The following is an 18,884-nucleotide window of genomic DNA, read 5'->3' on the forward strand; positions in this document are numbered from 1 at the left end:
GGGGGCAGGACAGACTGGAGTGGGGAAGGATGGACTTGAGAGTCAGTTTGGCCATGTTTCCTTTGGGATGACCGACAGCCACCCAGATGGAAATGGTGTACCTGTTCAGAAGTCGGTGGAGTCGTCAGGTCTGGGGGTGGGGGACTGTGAGAGTCTGGAACTTCTAGATGGCAGTGAAAGCTGGAGCCCTTAACATTCATTCTTTTCATGAAGATTTCACGAGCACCTGCCCTGAGCTTACAATTAGGAGTTAGATGACGCAGTCCCAGCCTGCAAGAAGGACAGGGAATCAGCCTGCCTAGCTTTGAATCCTGGATCCATCGCTTACTTACTTGCTGTGTGACCTTGAGCAAGTAACTTCACTTCTCTGGGCCTCTGCATCCTCATCTGTAGGGTGGGGCTAATCGCAGAGCTTATCTGACAGGGGTGATGCAGACACCGAATGAGATAAGCTTTGTAAAGCACATACCAAGGGCTCGACAGATGTGAATTACGTAATTTACTCATTCCTAGTGTGTAAAGTCAGAGTACTTTGTGAAGACAATAGATGTGCTTTCTAAGCAGGCAAAGATGCCTGGGCTGTGCATGAAGCCCCTTGGGGACCACCCCTCCCATTCCACACGGTGCTCCTGCCTAATGAGCCACTGCTCCCCGCCCTCCCGGGGTCAGAAAGCTCTCCCCTCGTCTTGCGCCGATTCTGGCCCCTGTCTGTTGACACGGGGTCCTGTGGCACCAGGGCTTCCCGTCCCAGCTCTGTCCCATGCTCATTTTGTGAACTTGGATACTTGGCACCTTTTTCTCTACCAAACGGCACAATCCCTGTCCGTTTGGGTCGGATGAGGACCCGGACGTGCAGATGACACTGCTCAAGAGGAGAAGGAGAGGAGCCTGGGGGATGCCGAGGGGGCCTCAGGAGCCCAGCTGCACACGTTGGGGGAAGTCACGGCGGGCGCCAGTGGCTGGGCTGTCCCTGGCAGGATGAAAGGGTCGCACTGCCCGGGCCCTTTTGAAGGCGCCCCCTCTCATCCAGGAGGACAGCTGGAGACAATGTGTTGCTCCCTCAAACCCCTAATGAAGGCTCTAGTTGCCTCTGTTTATTTGTCTTTATACTTCCAACAGCTCGAATGCGTTTCTTGCTGGGAAAAAAATGCCAACCATTTTAATGTAAAACTAAACCGCTTCGGACCGTCATACACTCACTCCATAAATACCAGTGTTTTCTCAGGTAAACTCCAGAGATTTCTTCCTGCTCTCTTTACCTGTGCCCCCGCCCCCACTCTCGGCCCACCTTCAGGCAATGCGAACACCCGTGATTGGAGGGATTTGCCGCGTAGGGATGAGCCGGGTCAGGCCCTGCTTTTGCATCCTGTCCAGCTTTTTACAACTGTTTCTCCGGTGGAAATTCTTTGGCCTAAGAAAAAGAAAACCACTGGGCATTTGCGCGTCTTTATAAATGGGCTTCTTGCTTTCCCCAAACCACAACCGGACCAGGGAGATCCTGGAGTGGAGGGTGGGGGGGCTTGATGGAGACCCAGGGGCATCTGGGGCGATAGAGTGACCTTCTGTGGCCTCACGCCTACAGCCCGCACAGGATGGGGACGGGGAGGGGTGTGGGAAAGCAGAAGGGGCCGGGCGGTGCTGGTGTGGAAAGGTGGTACACCAGGTCTGGCCCTTTGGACCGCGGACTTGTCTGGAAAACTCCTGCCGCTCTGTGCCTCAGTTTCCCCATCATAGGTGAAATGGAGGGATGGGATGTGACCCATGGTTCTCAGATTTCTAGCAGCAGAACACTTAGTTTCAAGCAGAATCCTGGTTGTGCTGCTCAGGCTGAACTGGGAGGCAGGGCTGGCAGGAAATGAGAGTCTGCTCTCCGAGGAGCACCCCCGCCCCCCACCACTCCTGCCCACCTCTGCAAGGCCCCGGGGTACTAGAGTGCTGTTTGGAACCCCTAGTGGGCTGTGGTGTCGGAGCCCCTCTCCCTCCAGCATCTTGTGATTCGATGAGTTGGTGGCATGACACGTCCTTGAGGACAGAAGCCAAGCCCTTTACTGTGTCCTCCTCGCCTCTGCTAGACGCAGTCCCTGTCTGCCTCTCTCTTATTTCTCAGAACTGGCATCTCCAGCAGGCCAAACAGCTTTCATTCCCCTAAACGTACCACCCTGTCCTGCTCGGCCGCATCCTTGCACCTGCTGTTCCTTCTGCCCAAACCAGCCCTCCCTGTGCTCTTCACTAATGCTTTTTTGGCTGACTCCTACTCGTCCCTCAGGACTCAGCTCAGGCGTCAGCCCCTTCCGAAGGCCTTTCTTAAGTTGCACACTCTTCCCCTGGGCGCCCACAGCCCCCAGGCTTGTCACTGGACATCTCGCGTCTCCCTTATGGCCTCAGAAGCTCCTGGGGGGCCAGGCTCCGGCATGACTTTGCTCTTTTCCCCAGGCCGAGCCCAGGCTCATTTGTGTGATGGAGGGATGGCAGCTGGATAGGGCATGGGGCAAGCAAGAATGTTTCATTCTGACCTTCCAGAGGAGCATGATTTGATATTGGTGGGCAGGGAAGCTTGCCACGAGGGCAGAGCATCAGTGCACTCAGCGCTGCAGAGATCTGCTGGGGAGGTCTCCTAGCAGCCTGTGTGACTACAGCGTCCTGTGTCCCCAGCCCCACACCCGGCTCCTGTTAGTCTCCGTTCCAGACCAGGGGAGTTGGGGACTTGGCTCCTGGCTCCCTTCCTAGCAGTGTTTTGGGGCCAGCCGTCTGCTCTCTCCCAAGGGAGGGGGCTACAGAAATACCGCGAGGTGGTCTTTGTGAAAGCATGGGGGTGCCCGGTCGGCATCCAGAGTGGCGCTGCCCGCCCCCTTCCCACACTCCCTCTGGCTGGATGTTCAGGGCAGCGACCGTATCACCATATGAGGTTCCTCTTCCCATTGGTAGGACTGGGCCAAAATCTCTCGTCCCTCCACTGTGCCAGCCCCACCGTTGACTAAGTCTTGATTTGGTGGCTTGGGGAAGAAGTCCTGCCCTGTCCCCGGGCAGAGCATGCCAAGTGCATAAACAGCAGAGAAAAACACCAAGTTGCAGAGGACGGGACAGGCAAGCACACTCTCCTTCATCTTGTTTGCAGTCTGTGCACCAGGGGCCTGGTCAGAACTCTAAGAAATAAATTAAAAATAAGTGTCTTATGAAGACTCTTTAAAAATACCCTACCACCGGGACGCCTGGGTGGCTCAGTTGGTTAAGCAACTGCCTTCGGCTCGGGTCATGATCCTGGAGTCCCGGGATCGAGTCCCGCATCGGGCTCCCTGCTCGGTGGGGAGTCTGCGTCTCCCTCTGACCCTCCTCCCTCTCATGCTCTCTCTCATTCTCTCTCTCAAATAAATAAATAAAAATATTTTAAAAAAAAATACCCTACCACCAAAACATACGTCCCAAAGCAGAGATGAGCCATGTGCCTACAAGGGGGCATTAATCAACAAATGTGAGTGTCCCAGAATCTCCAGTCCAGTACTTCCTCTGCCCACTAGCTTACTTATTTTGGAGCAGCCTGGGCCCTCGATGGTGTTTGGGGTCACCCTGGACGTTTGTTGATCACCCTGGCTGCATGTGGACAGATGTTGCAATGACCCCACCTCTCCCAGCACCAGCAGGCCTGGCCCTGGCTGTTTGTCGTGGCCATCAGCCAGCCCCATGTATTGCCCGCTGTACCACTCCTCCCTGTCACCCACCTCGTCCCAACCGCATGCAGCTGGAAATAGACGGGCTGGCAGAGGAGCCTTGTGCCCAGCTGGAACGCCTGTTTGTGGGAAGAGGGTAGCCATGGCAGCCCCCCAGCTGCTTGGTCTGGGGGCTTTAGTAACCTCGCAGGCTGCCTTAACGGGGGGGAGAGGATCCCACAGGCCGACTTGCCCTCCCCTGGCTCAACCACTGGCCACCAAGGGGTCAGACGCCAGTGCAGTCATTTAGGACAAGCTTTCGTAGAGGTCCCCCCAAGTGGGATTTCTTGGGGTTCCCATTGCCATCGGGGAGTCGCCTCCTCGGCCTGGCAGCCAGCCCCTCGTGATCTGGGCTCCGCCTGCCCTGCCAACCCCAGCCTTGGCTTCTCATGGGTATGAAGCCTCTCCTGGGGCGCCTCCCACCCCTGTGCTTCCCTCTGCCTGGAGAGCTGCTGTCTCTCTTGCCTGTCTGAGCACTCCCGTTCGTCCTTCTGCATGTCTTCTCCGGCCCTTCCTGGGAACTTGCCTCCCCCCTGCGTCTGGACGGACCGCAGTCACCGTGCTCACCACGCAGAGTCGGAAAGTTCTGTTTACGTATCCATCTTCCACATGCATAACGATTATACAGAAATGCTCAGGGAAATCACTAGACCAAACAGAAGCTAGCCCCCCAGGTCTGCAGTTTTCCTGTCCCAGTGCTCTTGCCCAGTACCGTCCGCACACAGCTCTGACTTGACGTGCTCATGAGCACGCACTCGTGTTCGCGTGCTGCTTTCCCGGTGTTCCGTCAGAACCTTGGCCACTGCTGACCCGTAATCATGTGGCTAAGAGGTGGGACTGGAATCAAAGCCCAGGACTTAGGAGCCGGCAGCCTGTGGGTGCGGAGTGAGTTCTGCTCTTCCTGGGGCAGGCTGGTTGGAAACACCCGGGAGGGATGATTCATGCCCTCTGGGTCAGCAGATGTCCCCTGAGTGCCCTTATCTGCCAGGTCAAGGGGTCCTGAGATGATTTCCATGGGACTTGCGCCCTTAAGGAGCTCTAGGCTATGTGCAGAAATGCTCCCCGTGTGGTATCCTTGGTGTAATTAATACCACACCCAGTATGGGGGGCAACTCGTCTGCCGGGAATGATTGAAAAGTCACCAGGTGGGGGTGGAGATGGGGTGAGGGGAGGAGGGAGCAGCATGTGCAAAGCCTAGAGAGGCTCAGCCAGGTAGGAGAGTGGGCTCAGTAGTAGAGCGTGGTGGATAAACAGGTGGCTTCTGTCAGCTAAATGCCCTCAAGGCCTGAGACATGGAGCTTCATCCCTGCAAATGCAAGCACGTCGGGGGTCACCGTTGGCTGCATGCTGGGCACAGCATCGACTCAAGCCTGGCCCCCAGGGCCCCACCTGCTGCTCCAGCCTCGCTGCACACAGACATGCACACGCATGCACCCACACCTGCATCCACCAGCAAACACACCTTTCGCTGCTCTGGTCCTCACGCGGCTGAGGATGTGTGAGTATGGCCTCTTGAGCCTTCTCACACGCACACTCTCTTTGTCCTGCAGCCCTCTGAGACCCCAGTCAGTGGTTCACCTGCATTGATCACCCCTCTTCTCTCCCCCGATGGCCAGCCAGCTCCCCGAGGGCAGGCCTTGACCGCGTGCTCACTCTGTCCTTACTGAGTGAGAGAGCAAATGGACGGACAGGCGTGGCTGAGCACCGGTGGGCCTCTGGGGGATGGCGAGGGCACAAGAAAGGTGACTTCAGCAGAGGCAGCTGCTTATGCAGGCACACTCTGGGGTGGCAGAACCAGCAGATGAAGGGGGTCCAGCAGGAAGTGGTGAGAAGTGAAAAACTGTCAGTCTCTAACCTGGGACCCTCCCTCCGGGAACCCGTCTGAAGAAAAGGGTCCCTACTACGGAAAGGGCTGGAAAGGACACGGCTCCTTAACTGGGCTTGCTGTGAGCTGGCTCATTCCTTCCTGCACTAAGTGGTCCCCTTGTGTCCCTCACGGGGACCTTTATTAATGGGGCAGAACAGAGAGGAGTACGCCGAGGGCCAGGGCAAGGGCCCCTGTCTCCTGGACCAGCAGCAGGGGAGAAGGACACTAGGACTGAGTCCTGCAAAACACCCTGACTCAGCTTTCAGTGAAGGGTGCAAAGGTCACCTACGGAGAAGATCGACACATGAAAAAGACAAACGAAATAGACACCTGTGATTATGGTTGTAGCTAGAGCGTAGGGCTATTGATCCATTTTTGTCACTAATTTTCAGAATTCCTTGTGAATTCAAAATTTTAAATAAAGCAGTTTTACTGGACAAGTATGATAGGGAGCCATGCTAGGTTCTTGAGGGGAGAAATGCCATGGAAAGGAAGTGGCCACAAGTGGGCTAGAAAGGGTTGGGGTGGCCTCGGAGGCATGGTGGTCTTCCCTGTGTTTCAGCCACCCTCAGTGCCCCCCTTTCCCACGAAGCTCCCTGGTGCCCACACTCACCCCTCCACGTCCACCCTCTTCCAGCCTCTCTACCGCTTTCTCAGGTGTGTCAACTCTGTTGGCACAAAACCATTTCTCATCCTGTTGTGGCTGCATGACCTACCCAGGCCTGTTAGCGAGGGACCACTTAGTGCAGGAAGGGATGAGCCAGCTCACAGCAAGCCCAGTTAAGGAGCCGTGGCAAGGGGGTGCCTGGGTGGCTCAGTCATTAAGCGTCTGCCTTCGGCTCAGGTCATGATCCCAGGGTCCTGGGATCGAGCCCCGCATTGGGCTCCTTGCTCAGCGGGGAGCCTGCTTCTCCCTCTCCCACTCCTCCTGCATGTGTTCCCTCTCTTGCTGTCTCTCTCTGTCTGTTAAATAAATAAATAAAATCTTAAAAAAAAAAAAAAAGGAGCCGTGGCAGGTCAGGCAGGAGGCCACAGGGGCCTGGGACATGCTGGGGGCCCCACATTCACAGAGAACACCCAGTGGCGCTGACGGACGTGTGGAGGGCACGGATGGGAAGAAGGAAGAAGCCAACAGCTTTGGAAGGTGGAAGAAAATATAGAGTTTATTGGGAAGAATCAGTCCAGAGTTCCAGGCAGTGCCGAGATTGGAAGGCATATGCTGGGAGTCAGTCATCTGACCTGGCCGGAGTCCGGCAGGAAGGACTGTGTCGGCAGGTGACATGGGGAGCTCCGAGGCCCTCCTGGTTCCACGGAGTGTCTCCCAAGGCGGCGCATTCCCTCTGCCCGCCCCACACACACGCCCGCGGGGCAGTCACATCCAGCGGGGCCTGTTTTATTTCTGAGGATGTTCACGGAGAATCCTGTCAGAGCATTTCCCCTTTCTTTTCTCAGAGCTTCTCGCTTTGGTTCCAGGATTTGTTTGTTTGGTTTTCCTCCCCTTCCCTCTTTCCAGTCCTCTGTTCTTATCCACATCAAAAGAAATTTTTTAAAATCCCAGTGCCTCCCACAGATGTCCAGCCAGGATCATGCTCACAGCTGTGCTGTTGGAGGCCTGAGGGCGGAGGGATGAAAGTGTCCAGTTCCCATCCTGGCTCTGTCACTGACGTGTGGTGACCACGGGCCGGCCGCTCGCCCCTCGGAGCTCCTGACTGTAAGACTGCCGCTGCCTCAGGCTGAGGCTCGGTGACGCTGAAATGAGCGTGCCTGGCACAGAGCGGGAGCCCAAGGCATGTGGCTCCCCTTCCATCCCCCTCAGCCTGCTCTCCCGCCCGTGTGCGTGAGATGAAAGGAAGAGCTGTCTTGCCAGAAGGGGCAGAGACAGGGGTCAACGAAGTATTGTTCAGGAGGGTGTCCCCCTGCCTCCAAACCTGTACCCTCTCTACCTGCTCCCTAAAGCACTGCCCACTTCAGTCTTCAGCTGAAGACTTTTGTCCTCATACCTGTGAAGGCACTGACAAAGCAGGAGGACACTTCAGGCTGGGCTGACCTGCCAAGAGTCCTGCGTGGCTTCATGCATTCGTGGAGCACCAAAGCTCACGGGCTGCCAGGACTCCTCCTCCATGCTGACCTCACCCCCACGATGGGGCTCACTCCCAGGCAGGGCTGAAGCAGGTGAATGAATGAACACAGCTCTGCTCTGACCAGCCCTCCCTCGCCCTCCTGACGGGCCATGGCCTCCACCCCACCGTCCCGCAGACCAGCACTCACTGTCCTCATTCACCTGGAGCTGCCTTCCTTGACTGGATCCTGGAGCTAGGCCTCACTGGGCAGCCCCTCCAGGGCCACACAGGGCATTCCTCCTGGGACAGGCCTAGCGCCAGGGTGTTCGGGCCAGAGCTGCCATCCCCAACCACATTTTGTAGTTGTCAGTCAGTCACTCAGCCCACAAACATGGCTTATGTGCCTCATGCACTATTTCAAGCCCTGAGATACGGAAACACTCAAGACAGCCAGGTCCCCCTTCTCAAGGACTCTGGATTTTCTGGGGAGACAGAGAAACAAACAGAGAAGACAGCAAGGAGATGGAAGGGCCGGGTATGTGGCAGGACAACGGGATGGAGCAACTCCGCAGCTTTCGGTCGCTGCTCAGGGAGGTGATATGGGCGCTGAGGTCGGAGTAAGGAGGAGCCAGCCCTGCCAAGATCAAGGAAGAACATTCTGGGCAGAGGAGCAGCTCCAGATGGGAACAGGACAGCTGGGGTCAAGGAACAGCAGGGACGCCATATGCAGCAGTTGGGCCAGCAGAGCAGGGAGGAGGCTGGTAGGAGGTGTGGACAGTTCTCTTGGGCCTCGTCGGCCAGGGAAGGTAGTTTGTGTTTTATCCAAAGCCAGCAAGGAATCCTTTGGAGGTTTCTAGGCAGGGGAATAGCGCAGCTGGCTGACACTCTCAGAGGTGGTTGTGTGGGGTGGCGGGACCAGGGCGGAAGGAGGGAGGCCCGTGGGGATGCCACCGCCGTAATCCAGGCCAGAGAGGAGCGGAGCTGGGCCCAGCACCTGAAGGGTGGGGGTGAGGAGATGTATTTGCGGGCGGAGCTGACAAGACTGCACCTGCTAAGGGATTTGATGTGGGGAGTGGGGAAGGGAGGGACCACCGCTGACTACCAGGTGTCATGGCTGAAGTGACAGTGAGCTGTGCTGCCATTGGCCGAGATGGGAAGGCTGAGGGCAGGGCCAAGCTTTGCTTGTTCTGCTCTGTTCTCAGGGGAGGTCAAATTAGGAGTTCAGCAAGGGCTGGGTTAGGTTTGTCATGCCTTTGGACATCTAAGTGCAGGCCAGGGGTCAGCCATTGGTGTCCAAGCCTGAGGGTGGCAGAGCAGGCAGGCCCAGAGGTTTGGGCAGCGTTGGCAGCTGGGGGGCAGGAAAAGCCATGGGACAGGGTGGCCTCTCCCGGGAACAGAGCCTGCAGGTGCACAGCTCCCAGGACACAGTGCTTCCCAAAGCTGCTTCAAAGGAGGTAGTGCCCACAGAATGCAAAGGTATTTGCCACCCATGTATCCGGTAAGGGTCTAGGATCTGGGATGTTTGAAGGACTCTCAGAACTCAAACGCAGACAGACGGGTACCCAGTGTAAAAGTGGGCCAGGGATTTGACAGACAGTACCCCGAAAAGGACACACAGATGGACAACAAGCACATGGAAGGATGCTCAACACCATTAGTCAGGAAACTGCAAATCAAAACCATCACACCCCCCAGGATGGCTGTAATTTAAAAAATGGAGACTCTGGAGCCCTCACGTTTTGCTGATGGGAACGGGAAATGGGGCGGCCACTGTGGAAAACAGTTTGATGTTTCCTCCAAAAGTTAAACATGGAACTACTGCGTGACCCGATGCTGCTGCTGGGTCGACGCCCGAGAGGATTTAAGCACGTTCTCACAACAACCTGAACGTGCGGGTCACAGCATCACAACGGCTAAAGGGTGGAAACAAGCTGCGTGTCCATCATCCGGTGAATGGGTCTCTCCCTACAGTAGAAGGTTGTTCGGGCATAAACATGAATGGCACACGCTCCAGCATGGATGGACCTTGACAACGTCCTGGTGTGTGGGAGAAGCCAGACACAGCAAACACATGCTGTACAGTTCCATTGACAGAAAATGTCCAGAAGAGGCCCGTCCATAGAGACAGAAAGTAGGCAAATGGTTGCCAGGAGCAGCGGAGAGGGGAGAATTGGGATTGACTGATTCTAAGCACGGGGTTTCTTTCGGGGTGATGGAAATGTTCTGGAATTAGATCATGGTGATGTTCGCACTGCCTTGTGAATGCACTAAAAACCACTGACGTGTACCCTTTAAGATGATGAACCTTATGTACTGTGAATCATATCTCATTAAGTGGAGAGGCGCCTGGATGGTGCAGTTGGTTACGCGTCTGACTCTTTCAGCTCAGGTCATGATCTCAGGGTCGTGAGATCGAGCCCCGCGTCAGGCTCTGCGCTCAGCAGGGAGTCTACTTGAGATTCTCTCTCCCTCTCCCCCTGCCCCTCCCCACCCCCGCTCACTCGCTCGCTCTCTCTTTCTGTAAAATAAATAAATCCTTAAAAAAAAAAGGAAGTCTTTAAGAATAAGTGGGCATGTGAAAGAGGTAGCATGTGCAGGGACTGGGGCTTGTCCCACACCCCGAGGAGGCCACACACATGGCTCTGTGTCCAGTTCTGGGCCCACATTAAGTACCTGATAGGCGAGGGTTCCCCAGAGAAGGGTGACAGGGTGGCGAGCCAGCCAGCACCTCTGTCAGGAGGGAGCAGTTCCAGAAGCTGAAGCTGCTCTGCTTGGAGACCAGAAGGCTGAGGCAAGGCTCAGGGCTCCCTTAGGATGCGGCTTGTCGTCACTCTTCCGGTTTGGAAGGGACCTTACCGTCCCCTAGGGCAAGTTCACACTTGTGCTTCTCTGGAGCCCTTGGCAGTGGCTTCGCTCACCAGTTGGTAACATTTATTGCTGGTCTTTGTGTGCGCCAGGCACTGTGCTGAGTGCTTTACCGCGTTATTTTCTTTAATTCCCGAAACAGCTTAAGGTACCTATTATCCCTGTTTTGTAAAGAAGGAGACCAAGGTCCAAAAAGGTTAAGCAACCAGGCCAAGGTCACACAGCAAGTTACTCCCTGAATCTCATACCCCAGCTGGTAAGGCAAGGATGGCACCTGAGGGCAGCGGTCACAGGGAGACCTCACAGAGACTGTCGTCAGGAGGAGTGGTCAGCGGCATCTCCAGGTCCTTAGGGACAATCAGTGCTGCTCCCCCATCTCTGGAGGACCACCAGGCAGCAGCTGGGATTGAAGGTGGGGCCCAGATGAAGGATAAGGTGACCAGAGTCTCAAGGCCAACAACTTCAGCAGAGCTGTGTCCTGTCGTGGGCCGGCTCCTCCAGTCTGGATGTGAGCGATGGGCTTGAAGGTCTGGAAAGCTGACCCCACCACTCATGAGCCTGATCTCCCTGTCCCTTTAAGCTTGGATGCAGGCCCAACCTGAGGGGCTCCGTGTCCGAGCAGGGCCATGGTGGGAGACCCCGTGTCTCCTGCATCTAGCTGACCTGCTGGAGAGTCAGGCACCCCAGAGAAGGCCCCAGCTGATGCCCAGCCCAGGAAGCAGACAGGTCCCGGGAGACCCCAGTCTTACCTCCCCCCCGCCTCTGCCAGCGCCTCTGACAGCTCAGGGAGTGTCCTGGATCTGGCAGAACCCAGGCCCCAAAGCTCTAAGACCCATGTGTACTTTACCCGAAATCTAATCCATCTGGTTCTCATTTATTTACACTTAACTCATCAAATGCAATTTTGCAAGAGCCGTTCGATAGCCAAGAGGCTTTTCTGCCTAAGCCTCCCTTCTGAAAGGGGCCAGGGGAGGGCTGGGGCCTCAGCCCTCAGGGACCAGCAGGGAGCTGTCAGGGTTGGAGGTCAAGTTTGGTTTCTAAGATGGGCCAGGGCCTCTACCTCTGTTCTTGGACCCTCAGTGGGGTCTGTGATACCGGAGCCAGGCACAGGGTCTGACACATAGTAGGCTCTTGGCAGCCAGGAAAACATGGGCGGGGCCCAAGCAGAACACAGAGTCTCTGTTTCAAACCGTGAAATGTTCGTGGGAAACACAAAGCAAGCAAAGCTGGATCCAGAAGTAATTTTTAGTTATTATAAATAACTGCAAACCTGGATTCTTGGTCCGAAGTAGGACAAACAGCCAGCTATTAATAAAAATAAACACTAGCACCTTGGGCCAAAAAGCAAACCTCATAGGCAAACCACAGTCCTGCCTGCAGAGGCCTTCCGGAACCAGATCAACCGACAGCCTATTGGTGTCAGCTCTGGAAACCTTCTTGCTGGAAAACAACCATGGGCATCACAGGGCATGGGCCCATCCCAGACACAACCCTCTGGCTGGCTGGGGGGGGTGGGGGTGGCCTGTGCCCGTGAGCAATGGGCCCACCCAGCAGAGATGGGCAAGAGTCACAGCTGACGGCAGTCTCCCTGACCCCAGCATCCAGACCTCCTGTCAGGAGCTGCAGCGTAAGGTGGGGACACCTGACCCCGGAGACTCTGTTTGGACTTGGTCTGTGGTGCCAGGGTGCCATTCCTCTTTTGACTAGAGTGGCCACCGTGGCCACCGGGACTGGGAGGGGTGGCTGGAGGCTCTGAGGTCAAGGAGGAGCATGCAGACTATGCCTTTGGGCAGGAATTGAGGCCCAAGCCAGGGAGGGTGGTGCCTCAGTCATGGAGGCAAACAAATGGGCAAGGTGGTAAGGAAGCCGACAGACAGCCTTGGTGACTGTTCGGGTGTGGGAGGGGCAGGAGGGGGCTTCTCAGGCCAGAGTGGCTGGGGGGCGGGGGGCGCAGGCAGGGCTGGAGTGAGGCCCCTCTTTGGCACCCTAGTCTCCCTCCCTCCCTCCCACCTTCTGTTCTCCCTCAGCTGTTGGCTGAATGAATGAGCCGCTGAGACTCAGGCTGGGAGCAGCCTGCGCAGAGCAGAGGCCATGTGTCTTTTCTCCCAGACTGCATCGGGATGATCTGTTTCTGAGGGTGTCCCGCAGCCCCACCAGCCAGCGGCCCCCTGAGGCCCTGACCAGCCGGTTCAGCTTCCCCTTCCCTCCCCTCCCTGCACCCCTGCCAGCTGCCCCCACCCCAGCCCAAAAGAGTCAGGGGCTCAACCAGTCGTCATGGCACAAAGATGTGTTTGTGTGTTCAAGAGGGGAGCACGTTCCCCCGGGTGGGGGGCGGGGGGCGGGCAGGGAGGCAGCTGCAGGCCGGGGCCTTCCAGAGAATGACCTGGCTGGTCCAGGCGGCCTGTGATAGAGAGCCACACAGGACCTTCACAGAGCCAGGGCTTTGGGTCTGATCTCCACAATACATCCATCAATTCTTCTGTTGCCAATTAAGAGGGTTTCCTACTATGAGCCCAGAGCCTGCCCCCAAACCCACAGGGCCTCCTCTCTGCTCTGCAGCTAAGTCCCTGTGTGCAGGAGCTCCCTGACTTCTGGGAACGTTCATTTAGCTGTGGCCATAAAAGAAGATGAAGGAGCATGAGCTGCCAGCAGGATTCAGAGACAGAATACTCCCCGTATCCCTTCCGGAGCCCACTCAGAGAGCCTGAAGCATGGATTGGAAACAGGCTTGCTCAGGGCCCTCCCTGCACACTGGCTCAGCCTCTGCCCAAGGCCACAGTGGTTAATGATGCTCGACTTCTTCCCCAAGGACTGTCCCTTCTCTCAGCAGCACTGATGGGAATAGGGGCCAGGAGGACCCAGACAGAGCCAGGGTTTGTGAGAGCCCTTGAGGTCTCCTCAACAGGGGGTGTGCAGGCCGCAAAGCTTCCAGAACTCCTCTTCTGCCCAAAGGGTCACTGGCTCTTCCCCATCTGTGCCCTGCCATACCTCTTCCACAAAACTTTGCCTCCACAACACCTCTCCGTCCTCCAGCCTCACATCATGAATCTCCCTGCCCTCCTTGGCCCAGCTCGCCACTGTTCTCTGTGCTCAGGGCCAGTCCAGCAGCAACTTGGTGAACAGGGACTTAACAAGAGATGTTCACTTTGGCGCCCCGGCAGCTCTTGGGGAGTGTGGCACATAGCAGGTGCTCAGGGTCTGTAGAGGGAATGAATGAACAAGACCATTTTGGGTGAATTTCGAAGGCAAGGACTTCGGTGTGGACAAGGAGGGAGAGGGTACCCCAGGAGGAGGTGCATGTGTGCATATGAAGGCGAGTGTGAACAAGAGGGTATGTTCAGAGAACAGCAGAAGTAGGTGCGGCTGCTGGAGAGGTGGCACGCTGTGGAGAGCCTTGAATGTGCCCCCTCTTTGTGCCCAGGAGGAACCAGGACGGCTCTCTGCGCCAGGGAACTGACCTTGTAGGTAATGAGCTCCCCATCACTGGCATGTACGAGCACACAGGTGCCATTCAATTTATCCTGCTGACACTTAGCGCCTACTCAGTCTGAGCATCCACTGGGGGCAGGCGTATAAGGGAGACTCGGATCTCTCCTCAACCCACAGTAGAGACAGGATGACCAAGCCCGAGGTCCAGGGCGGAGCAAGTCTGGGCGTAGGGGGTGAGCAAAATCTGCTGGGCACCAGGAAGCCTTCAGAGACGAGGAGTATTGGAGACACAAGCACGTAAGGTCAGGGGTGGTGTGTTAAGCAGACACACCCAGGGAGCCACCTCTCGTTGCCATGATTGGGCTTGAAGCGTCCTCACTGAGAGAAGCCAGATCACAGAAGAGCAGGGAAAGGCCTTGGATCCACACTCATCAGGCATCTAATCCCTCTTCTTCCTGTTTTATAGCATTAGGCATATCCCTTCTCCTCCCTAGGCCTCCATTTTCTCATCCGAGCATCTGTCTGGTAGGAATACTGCCCCCAGGGTGGAGCTCTGGTGCAGATCTGTGAGGACAGACCCTGAGCGCCCCGGCTGGCAGCGAGGACTGGCCTCTATGTCCAGGCTGCCAGCCCTGTGCAGCCGACCCTGATGCTCGTCCCCGGTGGGGGCGTGGTGCCGTGGGACTCCCACACCGGGGCCTGTCCGTGCACGAACAGTTCCATGGGAGAGAAGGATGAAGGCTGTGTGTGCCTCCAGCGCTCCAGGAGGGCTTCCTGGAGGGCACAGTCTGCACTTCCTCCTGCTGATGAGACCTGAGCACCTGCCCCAGGCCACAGGCCACGGGCCAGAGCCAGAACTCAGGTTGTCCGACTCCCAGCTGTAGGCTCCCTCTTTGCCGTGCGGGACCTCTCATCACAGAGTTTTCTGAGTCCTGCGGGGGGCTAAGGAACAACGTGTGCCGGGCTGCCCACCCTCAGGAGGGCCGGGGGGTTAAGTAGTTCTCATAGTGCTATGTTCCAGGTCAACCCAGCCTGCCCTAGGCCCGTGGGTAGCCATCTCACAGACCCAGCTCCTCCAGCTGGTCACTCTCCAGGCTTCACTGTGAGTGCCGTCTGGGGGCCTGAGCCCCGGGGCGTGAGGGGTATGAAGTGGGCATCAGGCCCCTCATCCAGCCCCTAGAGAAGTTGGTAATGCCCACAGGCTGCCCAAAGGGATTCTGAGACTTGTGGTTTCCTGTCCAGCTTGAGGGAGGCCTGTGTTTGGACCACAGTGGAAAAAGGGTGCAGAGGGGGCAGCCCCCTCTTCCCTCCTGCTTAATCTCGGGGCTTTGTCGTTTGGGAGTGGGGAAAAGAAATGTTTACATGGCCTTGCATTTGTTTCAAATTATTCATCAGTGTTTGAGAGTCATTGTTCCCGGCTAGTGTAAACAGCGCTGTCCCAAGGCCCAGCCACTCGGCCAGCTCACTGAAGTTCTGTCGATGTGCAGCGTCTACAGCCCTCTGGCTCCTGGCTCCCAGGGAAGTGGGGAGAGGGGCCAGGCCAGCTTCGTGGTGGGCAAAGGCATGAGCTCAGGAGGTGGACAGCAGGTTTAAGTCCTGCCTTCGCTCCGAGCAGCTGTGTGACTTGGCTCAAGTGGCTCTGGTTGTCTGTGTCTTGGTGCCCTCGTCTGCACAATGGAGGCGTCCCATAGCCTGGCACGCAGCGCTGCCACAAGGGTCGAGTGAGTTGCTATTTGTGAGGCCCCATGCCTGACACGTAGCGGACACTCGAGGGATGTTAACTTTGCCTTGTTATTGGTAGGATGAACAAGACTTGGTGCCTGGCTTAGAGCCGTCCATGGTCTAGTGCAGGCAGGGGAGAGACGCCCGGAGGCAGACACTGCAGAGGGGAGGGGAGGTGCCCCCCAGCAAGGGTGACATTAGCCCTGGGCCCTGAGGGAGCCACCACTAAGTAAGACCCTGTTGAGTGGAGAAAGGTCTTCAGAATAATCCCTCTCTGGCCTCCCCAGCTCCCCTGGGACCCCACTCTGTCTCTTCTCAGCAAGAGCCACCTTCCCCGTTTTAACTGTAACGGTTGGTGGCTTTTAGAGTTCAGATCTCTGCCCCCCTCCCGGCCGCCACACAGCTGACATTTGAGCTTCCTGGAGATAATGGCCTGCCTCGGCGCTGGCCTCAGAGGCAGCCATGTGGTCTCTTGGGTGGTGAAGTGGGCTGTTGTCCCTAAGTCTCAGTAGGACCCAGCTGACGTCGTTCCAAAGCTGAGTCCTCTTCTGGTTCAGTGCAGGTCAGTCCGCCTGGTTCTTGACATTTTCACATCCTTTTGGTTCCGGTACTGAAAGATGGCTGTGTTAAGAAGAACAGCATAGGGGCGCCTGGGTGGCTCAGTTGGTTGGGCAACTGCCTTCGGCTCGGGTCATGATCCTGGAGTCCCGGGATCAAGTCCCGCATCGGGCTCCCTGCTCGGCGGGGGGTCTGCTTCTCTGTCTGACCCTCTTCCCTCTCGTGCTCTCTGTCTCTCATTCTCTCTCTCAAATAAATAAATAAAATCTTTAAAAAAAAAAAGAAGAACAGCATAAAAAGCTTAGTGCCAAAGTGTGCGTGTGTGTGTGTCCGTGTGTGTGTGTGTTGGGGGTCAGGGGATTGGCTAGAAGCAGCCAGTAGCTCACCTTGCCTTTGTGGTTTCATGTTTTCGCCTATTAAAGTGACAATACAGACATGGCACATTAAGGTTTAAGAAGCCCTTCTTTCATTAAACAAACTGACAGTGCAGGGGGTTATGACTTCGGTAATTGAAACATGCTGTTCTGTTTAAGACCAGAACTCCATAAAGCCTCTTTTCAGCCAATAGCATCCTTTGTGCCAGCAGCCTCTGGTCAAAAATGAGTGTCGGCCCTGAGGTCTGTCTCTCCTAGAGAGTGGAAAGACCACTTAGCGACCTTCTGCAGCTGTCTTGGCAGCCAGAGGTTAGAGCCTTTTAAAAACTTCCCCATTCTCTAGACTTTTGAAATCAGTTTGCAAGGCAGAAGGCAGGCTGCCCTGTCCTCTAGCCTCTCCGGGGCTGCCAAGTCTTGTGTTACTGGTTATATATCTGAGGTGTGAATGAAGAAAGAGGGGACATTAGAGTTTGGTTGCGAGGCTCTGTGTGTTGGGGGTAGACAGTGCAGGTTGCACAATCTTCCTAGAGAGGGAAAATCCAGCAGTATCCGTGAGATCACAATTTGGGAGTCAGACTACCAGGTGGGACCTCAGACAGGTGACTTTGCCCCTCTGGACCTCAGTTTCTCATCTATAAAATGGGCTAATACCTGAATCTGATTTACAGGGTTGCTGTGAGGATTAAAGGAGTTAGTACAGGTCAAATACTTAGAACAGTGCGGGTCGCACAGGATACTGAGGGTCAGCTAGCATTACAACCATTGTAACTATCTACCTCTATGGAGTAACTCTGTGGAGTACTGTTGTGGAGTACCATGTAGAGTATGTCCATGGAGTACTACCATAGAGTACCACTGTGGAGCACCATTATAGAATATCACCATAGTATAGCTCTGTGTGGTGTTGCTGTGGAGTACCACATGGAGTACCTTTGTGGAGTATCACTGTAGTATCGCTCTGTGCAATACCACCATGGAGTACTACCAAGGAGTACCTCGGTAGACTTTCACTATAGTGTAGTTCTGTGCAGTACTGTGGAGTATCACGTGGAGTATCATGGTAGTATAGCCCTTTATGGTGCCACCATGCAGTACCACATACAGTACGTCTGCGAAGTATCACCATAGTATTGCTCTGTGCAGTGTCACCATGGAGTACCACATGGAGTACATCTGTGGAATAGCACTAGAGTATGCACTCTGAATGAAGTACCACATTCAGTACCTCTATGAAGTATCACCATACTATAGCTCTGTGCGGGATCACCATGGAGTACCTCTGTGGAGTATCACCGTAGGATAGCTCTCTAAAGTACCACATGGAGGGGCGCCTGGGTGGCTCAGTCGTTAAGCGTCTGCCTTCGGCTCAGGTCATGATCCCAGGGTCCTGGGATCGAGCCCCGCATCGGGCTCCCTGCTCCACGGGAAGCCTGCTTCTCCCTCTCCCACTCCCCTGCTTGTGTTCCCTCTCTCACTGTCTCTCTCTCTGTCAAATAAATAAATAAAATCTTTAAAGTACCACATGGAGTACATCTATGGAGTATAACTAGTATCATTCTATGCCATACCATAGAGTACTGCCAAGGAGTACCTCTGTGGAGTATCAGTATCGTGTAGTACTGTGGAGTACATCATGGAATATATCTGTGGAATATCACTGTAGGATATAGCTCTGCGGAGTACCACATGGGGTACATCTATGGAGTATTCCTAGTTCACTCTGTGCAGCGTTACCATGGAGTACCACATGTAGTACATTTGAGTACTACTGTAGTATCGTTCTGTGCAGTACCACATGGAGTACTCCCGTGGAGTATCACCGCAGTGCAGCCCTGTGCAGTACCACATGGAGTACTTCTGTGGAGTATCACCAGTGTGGCCCTGTGCAGTACCACATGGAGTACCTCTGGGGAGTATCACCGCGGTGCGGCCCTGTGCAGTACCACATGGAGTACTCCCGTGGAGTATCACCGCAGTGCAGCCCTGTGCAGTACCACATGGAGTATTCCGTGGAGTATCACCACAGTGCGGCCCTGTGCAGTACCACATGGAGTACTTCTGTGGAGTATCACTGTGGTGCGGCCCTGTGCAGTACCACATGGAGTATTCCGTGGAGTATCACCGCAGTGCGGCCCTGTGCAGTACCACATGGAGTATTCCGTGGAGTATCACCACAGTGTGGCCCTGTGCAGTACCACATGGAGTACCTCCAGGGAGTATCACCGCAGTGCGGCCCTGTGCAGTACCACATGGAGTACTTCCGTGGAGTATCACCACAGTGTGGCCCTGTGCAGTACCACATGGA

At 55.7% G+C, this 18,884-nt stretch overlaps 1 protein-coding gene across 2 annotated transcripts in view; it reads left to right on the forward strand.

Moving 5' to 3' along the window:
* SCUBE1 (signal peptide, CUB domain and EGF like domain containing 1) overlaps positions 1-18,884 on the forward strand; it is a 139,349-nt gene that overhangs the window by 34,942 nt on the left and 85,523 nt on the right. The window lies entirely within an intron of this gene.

The sequence above is a fragment of the Neomonachus schauinslandi genome, chromosome 5, assembly GCF_002201575.2.
Source record: "Neomonachus schauinslandi chromosome 5, ASM220157v2, whole genome shotgun sequence".
Lineage (NCBI taxonomy): Eukaryota > Metazoa > Chordata > Mammalia > Carnivora > Phocidae > Neomonachus > Neomonachus schauinslandi.